This window comes from Lonchura striata, chromosome 32, assembly GCF_050655825.1.
Source record: "Lonchura striata isolate lonStrDom1 chromosome 32, ASM5065582v1, whole genome shotgun sequence".
In the NCBI taxonomy this organism is placed as follows: Eukaryota; Metazoa; Chordata; class Aves; order Passeriformes; family Estrildidae; genus Lonchura; species Lonchura striata.
Window position 1 is genome coordinate 3,321,965 of NC_140734.1, and position 14,319 is coordinate 3,336,283.

Consider the following 14,319-nt stretch of genomic DNA (forward strand, 5'->3'; position numbering starts at 1 on the left):
TGTCCGGGCTGTGCCCACTCTGCCAAGTAGCAGAGAGGGCAGCTCAAGGCTCAGCAGGGCTCAGGCCCAGAGGCACAGCAATTACCTCCTGTGACTGTGCCTGGCAGCGCCTCCCTTCCTGCAGCAGAGGCTGCCAATGAGCCACTGCTTCCTCTGGGAAACTCAGCCTTCAGCACAGCCTCTCCTTCCATTTCTAGAGGAAGGAAAAGGGACAGCTGGATCAGGTGGGGCTGTTCACCAGTAGGAAGGTGGCATCTTCAGGAGGCAGTGAATGTCAAAGTAATGGTTAAGAATTAGGAAATCTCTAAAAATTATTTGGGTGGCCACAGCTCTCTGCTCTCCAAACAGGTGCCCTTTCTGATCAACCCAGAGATTGGGAAATTGCAGGGCATGTCAGGCCCATGCTGCAGTTTGGGCTCCCTGTCAGCTGGTGCCAAATGCCTTCCTGCAGAGGCTGGGGAGAAGCTGCAGCCAGCCCAGGCTGGGAAACAGCCCTGCAGGCCATGAGAGCAGCAGCGGGGCAGTGAGGCTGCCATGAATCTTTTCCAGCTGTGTCGGGCACAGCCTGTCCAGATGTGCAGGGAACGCTCCTGGCTGCTGAGTCCCAGGGGAAGCCTGAGAGAAATCACCCACCTTGTCCTGCCTGTTCCATTTCCTTCAGCATTTGCCTCATGTTTTCAGATGGCTCATGGTGCTTCTTGTATCCTGGAGCTTTTATGTTCCCTGTTGGAGGACCTTAGTACAAAACATTTCCATTTCTCAATGGATCCCACAAAACCAGTGCTCAGCCTGTGGAGTCAGCAGAGACACACTACTCACCCCTGCGATGGGAGCTGGGGTTGTGGACAGTATCCATAAAAGGAGCTAGAGAAGTCCTCCCTGTAGCCACACCTGTAACTCAACAGCCACAGGAGCTTCTGTCATCGCTGCAGATCTGCACGGGCAGCACTGAGCCCCAGGAGCGGTGAGGGGATGGCCCAGGGCCAGGGCACACACGTGTGTGGTTCTGTCCTGGCACCTGCAGCGATGCCCCCCTGGCCGAGCTTTGGGCTCTGAGCTGGCAGCTCTCGCAGGGGAAAGGCCTTGACCTACCCTCACCATCTCCCAGAGGCTCAGTAATGGGGATGGGTTGGGAAGCTGCACCACCTTCACCAACAGGTTCCTCTGCAAAGAAAGGCAGGACAGAACAGCTCCCGTGGTGCTGCAGGAGATCCTCAGGCTGCACCCAAGGCTCAGCCCCGGGGCACAGCCCTGGGCCCGGCCCCTTCCCTCTCTGCTCTTCTCTGGGGCTGCACAGAGCACACAGAAGGACACTCTGGCATTGCACACAGGAGGAAGATGGACAGCTAAATGCTCCTTCCTCCTACTGACAGCAATCCTGTGGGATCACTGAGGGCTTGAGAAAGGAGCAGGGCAAATTTTCCTGAATCCATCAACCTTCAGAGGAACTTAGGACAGAAGGGAGCTCTTGCCAGATTGACACTGATTATTCTGTCAGGAAAGGTACATTGAGAACTTGCCTTCAGCATCTGGAAAGGTCTTGAAGTCGTCATTTACCAGCATTTCCAAATCACCCAAGTCATGATCCCAATCTAGAAGGGAGCACAGATCAGCCCCATGTCCATGGTGTGCTGGGATCCCCTTCTGCCTCAGGGAACTGGGAACTGACAGGGGATCAGTAAGGCTGTGGGAGCCAGGTGGCAATGGACACAGCCAAAGCTGGAAAGAGACTTGGGAACTCTGGGCTGGCACCTGGTCACTGCCCACCCTCTTTGCAGACGCTGTGCAACATCCCTGGAGGGGTGGCTGGCACAGCCCAGGGCCCAGGGGGGCTCTCTCCCTCCATCAGAGGAAACCCTCCCTAAAGCCCAGGGAAAACCATCCCCAGCGCTTCCCGGGGAGCAGGGAGCGCTGTCCTGGGAAAGGGCAGCCAGGCTGCCGGCTCACCTGCGCCCCGCGCTTGCAGCGGAGCAGCCTGGGCAGCCCTGGCAGGCAGGGCCACGGCCAGGAGGAGCAGGAGGAGGAGGCGCAGAGCAAGGGCCATGGTGCCTTGCCCTGTGCCAGTCCCGCCGCTCTCGCTGCCACCACTGTCCTGAGGCCTCTGTCCCAATGTCAGCACCACTGCTGCCACCGCCGCTGCTGCCGCAGCAGTTGTGCTCCAGGACTGCCTGCTGGGGCCTTGTGGTGCTCTGCAACCACGGGGCTCTGGGACCTCTGTGACCTCAGAGCCTGCTGTGAGCTCAGCCTGCTGTGACCCCAGAGCCTGCTGTGACCTCATGGCCAGGCTGGAGTTGCCTGCGGAGTGGGTTCTGCCTTCTCTGGGAGTGAGCTCATCCTGCCCAGCAGCTCTGCCCAAGGGCTGTGACACAGTCCCAGCCCAGCTGATCTCACAGCTTGGGGCATGAAGGGATGGAGAGCAGCCCAGCCAAGAAGGACTTGGGGCTGCTGCTAGATGTGAGGCTGGACATAGGCCAGCCATGTGTATCCAAAGGAAAATGCCCAGCAGGTTGAAGGAGGTGATTGCACTGCTCTGCTCTGGTGAGACTCCACCTGGAGTACTGTGGAAGATGTTTTATATTGCTGGCCGGGGTCTATGCACAAATCAGGAACGGAACAGGGCTGCTGAGGAACACATCTCGAGCTGTTTCTTTTCTAGCATCAGTCTCATTACATGGTTGTGACAATGGGTAGATGCCAGCCGCTCACATCCCCGGCAGCAGACAAAGAACTTAATGTTACAACATACTTTAAAAGATTTTGACCAGTCATACAAAGCAAAAGCATACTGACAATAGATTTATCCAACCACTATAAGCACACGTACCTTTGTTTAAAAAAATCTTTGCTTCTTTCCAATACAATACAATACCTACTTGTATTTTAAGCCCTAAAACCCAATGTCCAGAGCTCCATTAGTAAGCTTAGAACTTCCTAATATCTTGCTAGATATACTTTTCTGTAGCTTAGGGAGTTATTCTAGCCACATGTTAATACACAGACCATTGTTCCATTTGTCCTAGCTTTTCTACTTCTTACATAATTTTTTTGCTGACAAATCTTACTGCTTAGCTTTAGTTGCAGTTTGTGAGAACCCCATCCTTGCTTTGGGTCCTCATGTGGTGGTGAAATTCCTCCTCCAACCCGTGCTTCCAAAGAAAAACTCCGCAGGCTTAGCTGTTCGGTCTCAAGGCAGTTTATTGCTAGTTATCTATCAGATTATGTTCTTGGACTGCGGCTATTTGATCAGCGGCCTGGGTAGAGGCACACACACACACTGACATCTTCTCTATCTGCTGTCTTCTTCGTCTCTCCCCCCGCCCAGGGTTGCTGCTATCTTTTATAAGATATATTACGTATAACATGTTTACAATTATTCCCCAATACCTACTACCTACGTTGCCAAGTGTTTTTCTACTCTAAACCAATCTGTGAGTGCCAACATCACCAAGAACATGGAGGTAAGGAAGAAGAAGGAGGAAGAACAGGATCAGCCCACTTTCCTCCATCTTAGAACTTCTGACCCCCATGTACAAAGTGAAAACCCCCCTGTACATGTGTTAAAACCCCCCTGTACAATACTAAAAAAATTTCCCCTCTACTTTGTAACTACTTTTACTATACTATCTAACCTTTTCTGATTGCTTGTTCTACCTCCAAAGTTGGTAATTCATTCCAGGGCTCAAACTCAAAATCACAGCTGTTTTTCAGCTGTCTGCCAGGGTCTAGAATGCTTCTGACCAAGGCCTGGAACCTCTAAAAATGTCTGAGAGACATTTTGAGTTCCCACAGCAGTTTTGCTGTCTCTGAGGCCTGCCTTTTGCAGCTTTCCCAAAACCCTCTAATTTAAAAGATTCACGCAATTTACAGCAACTTTGCTGAGCCAGAGAGAAGTTTGATAAGAGGATCCATTTTTACCCCAAAAGAATTTTCTACCAAGGGCGTTGACATACAAACCAAGAAAGAAGGATGAATAAGGGAAACCTGCAACTGCCTATTCCAATAAGTACTTTGCTTGTCCCTTGTGACCAATCAGTAAAGTGTAAACTTACACGCTTTGTAAGAATGTAGGAAAAGCATGCATGCTAGAATAAAAACAGGCTTTGAAGCCTTCTGGAAATGGAATGTGTTGATTTGCATTGTCTCCATCTCTACTATGACAAGAGTACTGCATCCAGCTCTGGTCCCCAATACATGAAGGACATGGTTCTGTTGGGTCTAGTCCAGAGAAGGGACAAAATGCTGTGAGGGCTGGAGCCCTTCTGCTTTGGAGATAGGCTGGGAGAGCTAGGGCTGTTCCTCCTGGAAGAGAGAAGACTCCAGGGAGACCTGATTGCTGCCTTTCAGTACCTTCAGGGTAAACCTGATGGGACAGAATTTTTAGTAGGGCCCTTTGTGACCAGAGCGAGGGGGATTGGTTTTAATCTAAAAGACGGTTGATTCAGACTAGACAAAAGAAACCCATTCTTTAAAAGTGTAGGTTTTGAAACCCTGGCACAGGTTGCCCAGAGAGGTGGACATCAACCCTGCAGCCATTCGAGCTCGTGCTCTGAGCAGCCTGACCTAGTTAAAGGTGTCCCTGCTCACTGCAGGGCATGGGACGAGATGGCCTTTAAATGTCCCTTCCAACCCAAGCCATTCTGTGCTCCTGTGCAGCATCAAAGCAGTGCTGGATTAGTGCTGGGCTGATTATGCTGGCACCTGTATTTTGGTAGTTGTGCCATTTAGCAAATGGCCAAGAGAGGATTGATGGGCTGGGCAGTGAAGTCTGCAAATAACACACAGTGTGCTCAAGGAGAAACTGGAGAGGAACACGGCTTCCAGTTCAGACCAATGGCAGCATTTTGCTGCCTGTTCCAGGTTAAGAAATTAAGGAATGTCCTGAAAATCCCTTTGTTGTGTGGGTGTACTCTTGGCTGTATCAGTACTTGTGTTCTGTAAAACAGGTAAGTTGCTACAGCTTCTTGCCCCATTTTATCACTGGATAAAACCCAAATACTGCATTGCTCCCTGAAGAGAGCTTGACAGAGGAATGGTTGAACGACAAGGGACATGGTACTGTAAAATTAATCCAAATAGGGAGGGCTACGTGACTGCTGCAAAGTTCGCATGGCCCTGAAGTGTAGATGGTGTGCAGAAAGCAGGATATTGAAACTGCTTGGTATGTAGAAGTAGATAGAGAAGAACAAAGGGGTACTAAGCTGTTCTAACTGCAAGGCCAGCTGGACAGGCATGTATCGATCACAAAGATACTTTTAAGTAATAGTACAAGTCACATAGCAACCAATCATGAGCTTGGCTTTTGCAATATGTATGAGCTAATTAACGAACATAATATAAACTGTGTAATCTGTCACAATAAACTGAGACTTGATGATCATGATATCATGAATCTTGTCTCCCGCAGCATTCCCTCTAACAACTGGCGCCCAGAAGCAGGGACCTGATCCGAGCCTAAGGCGAGAGAGGTGCTGCGTTGGAGTGCGGGTCCTGCGGCTGGAAGGACGGCGAAAATAAAGAGAAGAGGCGAAACGCTCTGCTCCGCGCCCTGAGTGACCGCAGCGGCGAGCTCAGCCGATACGTGCTGCCGAAGCCTGAAGGAGCCAGCAACGGTACGGACGTAATCATGGAAAGGCAAGCAGCATATGATTTATTTAGTGCTTCTCTTAGAAAAAGGCAGATTAAGGGGATTGACTTAGATAAGGATCTCCCTTCGCTATTGCATCATGCTGAGTCTTACGGCTTTTTCGTTAACCCCCATAGTGTTCATAAACTTTCAGAATGGAGAAGATATAGGGATAAGTTGTGGGAATTAGTGTTAGATGAGGATAAACCGGGCAAGAAAATGAGTAAACTTTGGAGAGTGGTTGATAACGAATTGTTAATGTGTCAGGCAGAAAAGAGGGCGGTAGAAGTGATACAGACAGCTCTGGAGAAAAATAAGGAATGTAAACCCTCGCTTCTCTCCAGTGAGCCAAACCCTCCGGTTCTCACAAATTTTCCCATTCCCATCTCTGCTTCTGAAATGCCTGTACCTCCCATAGACACTAGTAGCATTGAGGTGCTGGAAATTGAGATCCAAATTGCTTTATGGCAACGGGACTGGGATCCCAAATTCACTTTGTGTGAACGGGGATCAGGTAGAACGGAGCAGGCGCGGGGCCAGACAGAGCGGGGCCGGCCAGCACCGAGCCGGAGGCGAGCCCGGGGCGGAGCGGACATCAGCCGAGAGACGGAAGGCTCCTCGCTGCCGAGCAGCAGCGCAAGGGGGGAGAGGGGCGTTCCTGGGGCTCAGCCGCGCTGGAGCCGGAGCAGGCGGGGCGCGGCCGTGGCGGGGGTGTCTCTTCTCCCATCCACAAGGTGACACAACAAGGACGGGAGCGAGGCGGCGCCGCCCCTCATCGCCCCGCAGCGCCCAGCAATGGCGGCGGAGATGGCGGCACAGTCCTGGTTGCCATGGCAGCGACAACGCCGAGAGCAGCAGCGCCGCCGATGGCGGGATCGCAACACTACAGCAAAAATTTCAACAGCATCTTCCCAATTTCTTACAAGAGTCAGAGACGTAATGAAAAAGTACAGCAGGACCGAGTGTTTTCCAAGATACCAAAAAGGCTGAACATTATGTGAATCAATGTTATTTCAAATATGATATAGATAAAAATCACTGTATAAAGATAGAAATGTTAGTAATGATTTAATTACCAAAAATGTCTCTGCAAACAAAGAGTTGAGAAAATGTCATCTGATGGAATTTTAGTATTGAGTTTGTAATCTCTGTCTTTGGGTTTTTATAGATAATAATATAAGTAATAGTGATTTTTAAGTTTTATAGATAATACGATAAATAGTGATTGTTAAGTTTTTGTAAGTAATGATAAGTAGTGATTGTTACTAATGTTATATGAGTGCTTTAAAAGGATTGTCTTAAACTATTTTAAACATTTCTTGTTAATAGGTTGATCATAAAATGTGAGTTGTCTGATTTTTGTGATAAGAATTATTATTAAGGTATTAAGGTATTAAGGTGTTGTTATAGTATTTACAGTCAGTTTTCATATGTTTTATTGTCTCTTTAGGTGATTGATTACAAGATGTTTTTTCAGGATCCTGTGTTTTTGATTTTTTAACTACTCATGTGTTTTCTTTATCCAATCTTTTATGCAGCTGCAATTCGTCTTCCTTTAAAAATTCATTATCCAAATTTTAATTCAAAATTTCAGACTTCAAATTTTCAGATTTCTGAAGAAAGGGTTTGTTGTATTTAGAGAATTTTTGTCTTGAAAGAGATTTTAAACAGGTTCAATTATTTAATAGTTTGATAAATTTTTAATAATAAGGTTTTTTACTTATAACTGTTATTTCTAGGACTTTTGTTTTATAATGTGTTAAAACATATCCTCCAATTAGAGTTTGAGCTCTGGCCAAGCTCTGGCTCTACGTGGATGGTGTGATTGACCCAGGTGTTTTCTGCATCAAAAAGTATTCAAGTCCTTTTGGCTTGACAATTTGACCATATAAGGCAGCTGAGCCTCAAAAGGAGTTTTGGAGAAACATGATCCGGACATGTTTTATCCAGATCTCTGTTGTTTTAAGGTTTATCAGCTGCTGCAGACTCTGGGATGACAATTTGATAGTGTAGCACTTGGTAACTGTGATTTTATATGTAATATTAATTGTGTATTATCTGATTGATTTTTATTTGTTATTAGTTTCTTTACTATATGCATTGTTTTATTCTTGATGTTTTTTCATGTTTATTATAAAGATGTTGATATTTCCATTTCTTCATGCAAATTTTAAGAAACGGAATTGAGAGAGGACCCTCCAGTCCCTGTGGGGAGTGTTGAGTTTGTTTGTGTTTTAGCAGGTACAGAATCTGGATAAATTTCAGTGAAGAATGTTAAACTTATCAATTTCAAGAAAACACTAATCTCTCCACAAGTAAATCAGAGGATGCACAGCAAAAGTGGATTGTGCAAAGATTTGTGTTTCACCCACAAAAGATTGTATATTTTTAATTATGTTACAGACTTTTTTACTAAGTTTTAATAAGTTTTAGTAATGCCTGTGATTTTTCTGTTCATTTTACCATTGCTTTTCAATGGCAAAAGAAAAAGAGGAACAATCAATTAGATAATCAAAAGCATAACATTAAGTTTATCATAAATATAGTTTGTATTTAGAATTAAGTTTGTTCCTTTCATGTTAAACAGAACAATCAAAACCATGAGAAATATGAAGTGGGGTGCACTTCTGTAATACTAACCTCATTTTTCACCCCACGAGTTGCTTCAGTGCAAGCTCTCACACAATTGAAAATCCTAGCCTACTGGACAAAAAGGTAAATTAGTATTCCATCTAAAATGTTGAGTGAGCTTGCCACAAATATAAGTAGTATCTGTCATGCAGTTCTGCAAAACAGAGCAGCTACCACTAATTTACTTCTTCTAGCCCAAGGTCATAGTTGTGAAGAATTTGAAGGAGTGTGCTGTATGAACTTATCTGATCACTCTACATCTATCCATAAGCAAATACGAAAATTGACCGAGCTAACTCAACAGTTAAAGGTAGAAGATAGATTAGATTTAAAAAGATAGCTAAAAAGATTAGGGATCGGACCATAGTTAAGAGACATTATCAAATACAGCATAATAGTTCTAAGCATAATTGTGATACTTTTGCTTGTTTTGCCCTGTGTGTTTACTTGCTTGCAAGGCTTGATGCAGCAGCCTTTGCAAAAAATGCTGAATGCACACCTTCTTGTACAAAAGGAAAACGGGGGAGATGAAGAGAGCCTGACAGAGGAACGGTTGAACGACAAGGGACATGATACTGTAAAATTAACCCAAATAGGGAGGGCTATGTGACTGCTGCAAAGTTCGCATGGCCCTGAAGAGTAGATGGTGTGCAGAAAGCAGGATATTGAAACTGCTTGGTATGTAGAAGTAGATAGAGAAGAACAAAGGGGTACTAAGCTGTTCTAACTGCAAGGCCAGCTGGACAGGCATGTATCGATCATAAAGATACTTTTAAGATAATAGTACAAGTCACATAGCAACCAATCATGAGCTTGGCTTTTGCAATATGTATGAGCTAATTAACGAACATATATAAACTGTGTAATCTGTCACAATAAACTGAGACTTGATGATCATGATATCATGAGTCTTGTCTCCCGCGGCATTTTCCTCTAACACACCAGTTTTCCAGGCCTTTTGTTTGATGTGAAGAACAAAGCAGCTGTCATGTAAGAGGCAGCAATATTAAAGAGTGTGGTCCATTTGGGCTGTAGAAATTTGGATGTAAGTAAATGCCAAACTGCTGCAAGCATGGAGGAAATGGACACAATGAAAACCTCTCCCTGCACCAGGGATCCAGGTTTTTTCACCTTTAACGCAGCTTTGAGAATCAAGGTACACTATGCCAGAACTCTCAGTGTTCACCATTTGAAATACATGGAGAGACCAGTTTTTTCCTTTCTATTTTCCTTTTCTTTTAAGGAGGACCTGAAGAACATCATCTCCATGAGCAAGTCCATATTTTTCCACCCTCCGGAGGACACCTGCTGCCCTATTCTTTCACCCAGCTACATTGCCATGGCAGAACACAGCCTGGACCTGTAACATGGCATGTTTTCATCATCCCATGAAGCACCACAGGATGTTGGCATTTGTCTCTGCAAACAGAACTGCTTTTCTTTCTCAGGTGTCTGCTCAGAGGAAACTACAGCTTCCTATGGAACACTTATAGGAGATAACCTACCTAGAGCTACATTTCAACAGCTTAAATGTAGCAAAGGTACCCAGAATCAGGAATTCACTTTTTAAAAGCAGAACTAAGGCTGTGTTGGAAGAGAAGGAAGGTTGCGAATAGAAGAGCTCAGCAAGTTCTCCCTACTGGTTTTTCATGTATAGCAAAAAGCAACACCACCTCCCTATGAAGTTAAGAGAAATGTGAGTAACAGTTTTCAGGATGTAGTGCTGGTCACACAGCCCTTTCAGAATGCAAACCAGTATCACCAGGCAGTTCACACTGCAAACAAGAAAATACTCCTTCAAAATCTCCTTAAACATCAACGAGAATAAAAAGAAAGGAGACATTTTTTTCATCTCTTACCCTCGAAGGAGCTGAGCTTTGAAATCTTATCATCACCTTTTTCGTAGCTCAAAAGGAAATATTGCTACTTGATATGTTAATGCTTGCATAATTCAGCAACAGCCTACACTGATGGGGAATATTGAAAAAGGAAGCAAACAGCCACTGCATCCTTCAGTTCATGTAAATCATATGAATGGCTGTAATAAAGAAATACCAGTGGCACTAAAAAGACAACTGGAAATTTATGAGAAATAATAGGTGCCAAGGAAGTCAAAGACTCAATGCACACAACAGGAATGAAAATCTGTGTTCAAAGTTGGGCCACCATCTTTATCATGTAGGATTTGCCTGGAACACCCTTCCCTGGAAGGCAATCCCCACAGACCCCAGTAGAAGCAAATACCATTGAGAGGCCACCAAGTCCCTTCAAATGAAACACTGCCCTATGCAGCTACCAAAATTCTCTCCTCTGAAACTTGTCCCAGGATATTTTAAGGACCTCAGTGAAGTGTTTCACCCAGTTGAGGGTTTCACCCTTTGAAGTTACTTCATGAAGCAGTTTACCAGTGCAAGGAAAAGAGGGAGGATTAAAATAATGCATGAGAAGCAACAAATTTACAAAGAATTCACATTGTAAGCTATTCTAGAAAAACAGTAACAAGGCCTCCAAAGTTTTGAAGATTTCTTTCTTTTTGTCACATGGACTTGCAGTTGGGTGGAAACTGGGTAAAATGGATGGAAAAATGCAAACAAAGAGCATTTCCTAAACTTCTCATTAGATTCTAATTGAAACCCTGAAGTAAGACTGCTAAGAGTTAGCATTGCTGGCAGCAGCTCCAGGATCTCACCTCCTGAAGGATCTTTCCAAGGGAATCCTTGTCCTTTTCCACAACTCCCTCTCTCTCTAAGCAGGCAAGTAGCTCTGACCTCTTGTAGTTTTTCAGAGCCAGTAAATGAATCACCCTGTCTCTGATGGGTCCTTGACAAACAGCACTGAAAAGTCTCCTGATGTATTTTGCAGGGTTCATGGGCGTCGTTCTCTTCCTCTCGGGCACAAGATCTGGAGAGCTGTGTGGGGCTCTCCTGAGCTCTGGTATTTTCACTTCAGTAAAGAAAAAAACAGAAAACAAATTGTCAAATGGGGAGTAGGAGGAAGCAAGGTAGTTGATGCAAAAGGATGTACCGAGACTGTTGAAATTCTATTTGTTCAGAATTTATAGATCATTACGAATCCAGACAGTAAAGCACTAGGAAGAAACAGACATTAAAAATGTCTTGTGAAGGAGTGGTACTGGAGGTGAGGTATTGATGAAAAACTCTTTATATGCATGGTGGTTTTCATTTGATTTCTCCAGTTTGTAAGCTCAAGCACTAAGCTATGTCAAGAATGATATGGACAGTGGGATTAAATGCTTCTTTGGCAAGTTTGCCAACACCAGAGGCCTGGGATGCCATCCAGAGGGACATGGAGAACTTTGGCAAGTAGGGCCCTGGGAACCTCATCAGATTCAACAAGGCCAAGTGCAAAGTGCTGCATCTTTGGGGTTGGGACATGCCCTATCCCAGCTGGGCATGGATGCTGGGATGGGATGAGGAGCCTGGGATGAAGGTGGGGAGGACTTGGGGGTGCTGGTGGATGAGAGGCTGGGCATGAGCTGGCAACGTGTGCTGGCAGCCCAGAAAGGCAACCGTGTCCTGGGCTGCATCAGGTGAAGCGTGGCCAGCAGGTCAAGGGAGGGGATATGACACAGCAAGCACTGTTTTGAAACCAGGAACTCCTGCTTAGTGGCTGATGGAGACTTGATGCATATTGGTGAACAATCCGGGAGCTCTGTCTCTTCCGTCACACACACAGGGACTGACCTTTCTTGACACGCTCCTTCAGTCTTTCAATGTAGCTCAAATTTTTAATGCCTTTCTCCACTTCCTGTTCCTTGGACCATGCCTCTCTGATATTTGTCTGCAAACCTAATTGCACAAGCATCACACGCTTCAATTATTTAGAACACTGTAAACATGCCAGTTGTCGAGTGTAGACACTGCTAATGTTCTGAGAAGTTCAATCCAATGTGGATAGAGAAACTTCCCACAGCATTTAAACAAAAAACCTCCTAAAACCATATCCCTGAATGACTTCTAAAGAAAATTACCTGAAGCCATAAGCAAGCATTAAGATGGAAATTAGGTAAGAGTTCTTCACCCAGAGGGTGATCAGGCATTGGGACAGGCTCCCCACAAGATTGCTCATGGTCCCAAGTCCACTAGAGCTTGGAAAACATTTGGACAAGTTCCACAGGCACCTGGTGGGATTCTTGGGGACAGAGCTGCACTTGCAAATCCTTGTGGATCCCTTCCAAGTCTGATTCTGATTCTCTGATTCTGTGACAAAGCCCAGTCCCTAACTGGTACAGCATGGAGCATGTTGCAAAGGCACCCTGTACTCTAGCAGCAACCAGACCTGTCTCACCTGAGTTTCTCTGTGCCAGCCTAAAGCCAAAGCGGCGCCAAGTTCCACAATTGTCTCACTACTGCCAGTCCCCCAGTTACTGAATGCTAAATATTCCCTTAGGATCTGTGCAGAGCACCACCAAGAATCACACAAATCATCATTCACATGTGAAACAGAATGTCCCCAATGAGAAATGTGAAGTTTAGTTTTGTCTCTGCAAAAAGCCACCATGGCGCTAGTTTAAAATGCTCTGCAATAGGCTAAGGCAGAGCAAGAGCTGCACTTGCAGTGGCAGGGAAGTCCCAGCAGGCAGGTGCCTGCAGCCACAGCCAGGTGAGAGCCTGCTTTTCTCAGGGCAGCTGGCTGTACCTGGCTCAGCTCACTGCTGCAGGCAGCACCACTGAGTGCCTGTAAGGGGAATGTGCTCCTCGAGTCTGCCTGGAGCCAGGCTCTTTGGGGAAACAGCATTGAGAACAGATTAATAACAAATGACATCACCTAAGCACATTGTGCTTTGGGGGAAATGATGGAGTCCGTGGGGAAGATGACATCAATATCTTCCTTTCAATTTCCTTGAAAAGAACCCAACACAGTGTTGTGGCAACACTCATGTATTAATAACCGAGAGAAAAAAATTAAATCAAGCGAAGTTTCCCACACTGACCTTATGAAATTCTTCTATGCAACATTCTCAAGGTTTCATAGGTTTACCCATTTAAATTTAAAGGATAATGACAGTGCCTAGATACTCCAAAAGCAAAACCTTAGCTACCAAGGCTGTGAATTTAGGAGTAGTCCAAACCTTGACCTCAATGTTCCAAGTTGCATCCCATCAACCAATATGCCAACAAGGAAGGACTAGCAGGTTTTCACAGGGGAAAAACAAACCAGTGGCTAAGTGCAGTGACAAGAGACTGCAAGGTTGACCTGAGGGCATACCAGCTCCAGTTGAGATCTCTGAACACAAGAGATCCCCTGTCCCAAGAATATGCTGCAAAAATGAATTACCAAGTTGAAAATCTTACAGACATTGAGCAAAATGTGAAAGGCAATCATACCTCCAGCTGGGTTATACAAGTTGACATTCTGCGCACTTCCATTGTGCGATGCCTCCCTGGCATTTGGCTAAAAGGAAAGAGATATTTTCTGTAAAAACTTCAGCCTTCTCTCCATTACTGCTGATTAACTAGGCCCTTTGTTTTAAACAAGAGCTGTATTTGCAAAGGTTTGCTGTCACATCACTAGAAAGGGCTGCTTTGACAAGTTCTCCCTCTGCAAGCAGCCGGCTACAGAACTGCCCTGAGAGAGCAACCCTCACCTGGCCTCTAACGCAGCCAAGCGTTCAAGTAGCAAGTCACCCTTTCCCAGTTCTGGAATTTATAGGCACAGGCTTCCCTTGAAATCAAGCGCCTGAGTACAACTGAACTGACCAGTGTTCAGCTAACAATCTAGGTGAGAGTGGTTCAAAAAAGATAAGAATTTTGGACACGACCTGATGCCGGGACTTATTTGGTACTAAGGAAGCACATCTTGGAGTCAGCTCCAAGAAGAATTTCATCTGCATAAGGTGAATTTTGACTCTCAACAGTCATGAAAACCCTTGCTCTTGTCCTCAGCTCTAGATGCAATTCTTTGCAGCTGTGAAATGTAAGTAGTTTATCCTAGGTTAATCAGATATAACAAAATTTGTGTTGCTTGGCTGATCTCATAATTTAATACAGAATGTATCACATTCTGCGGGAGGTTAAAAATCACTAAGATGTTCATCAACCTAA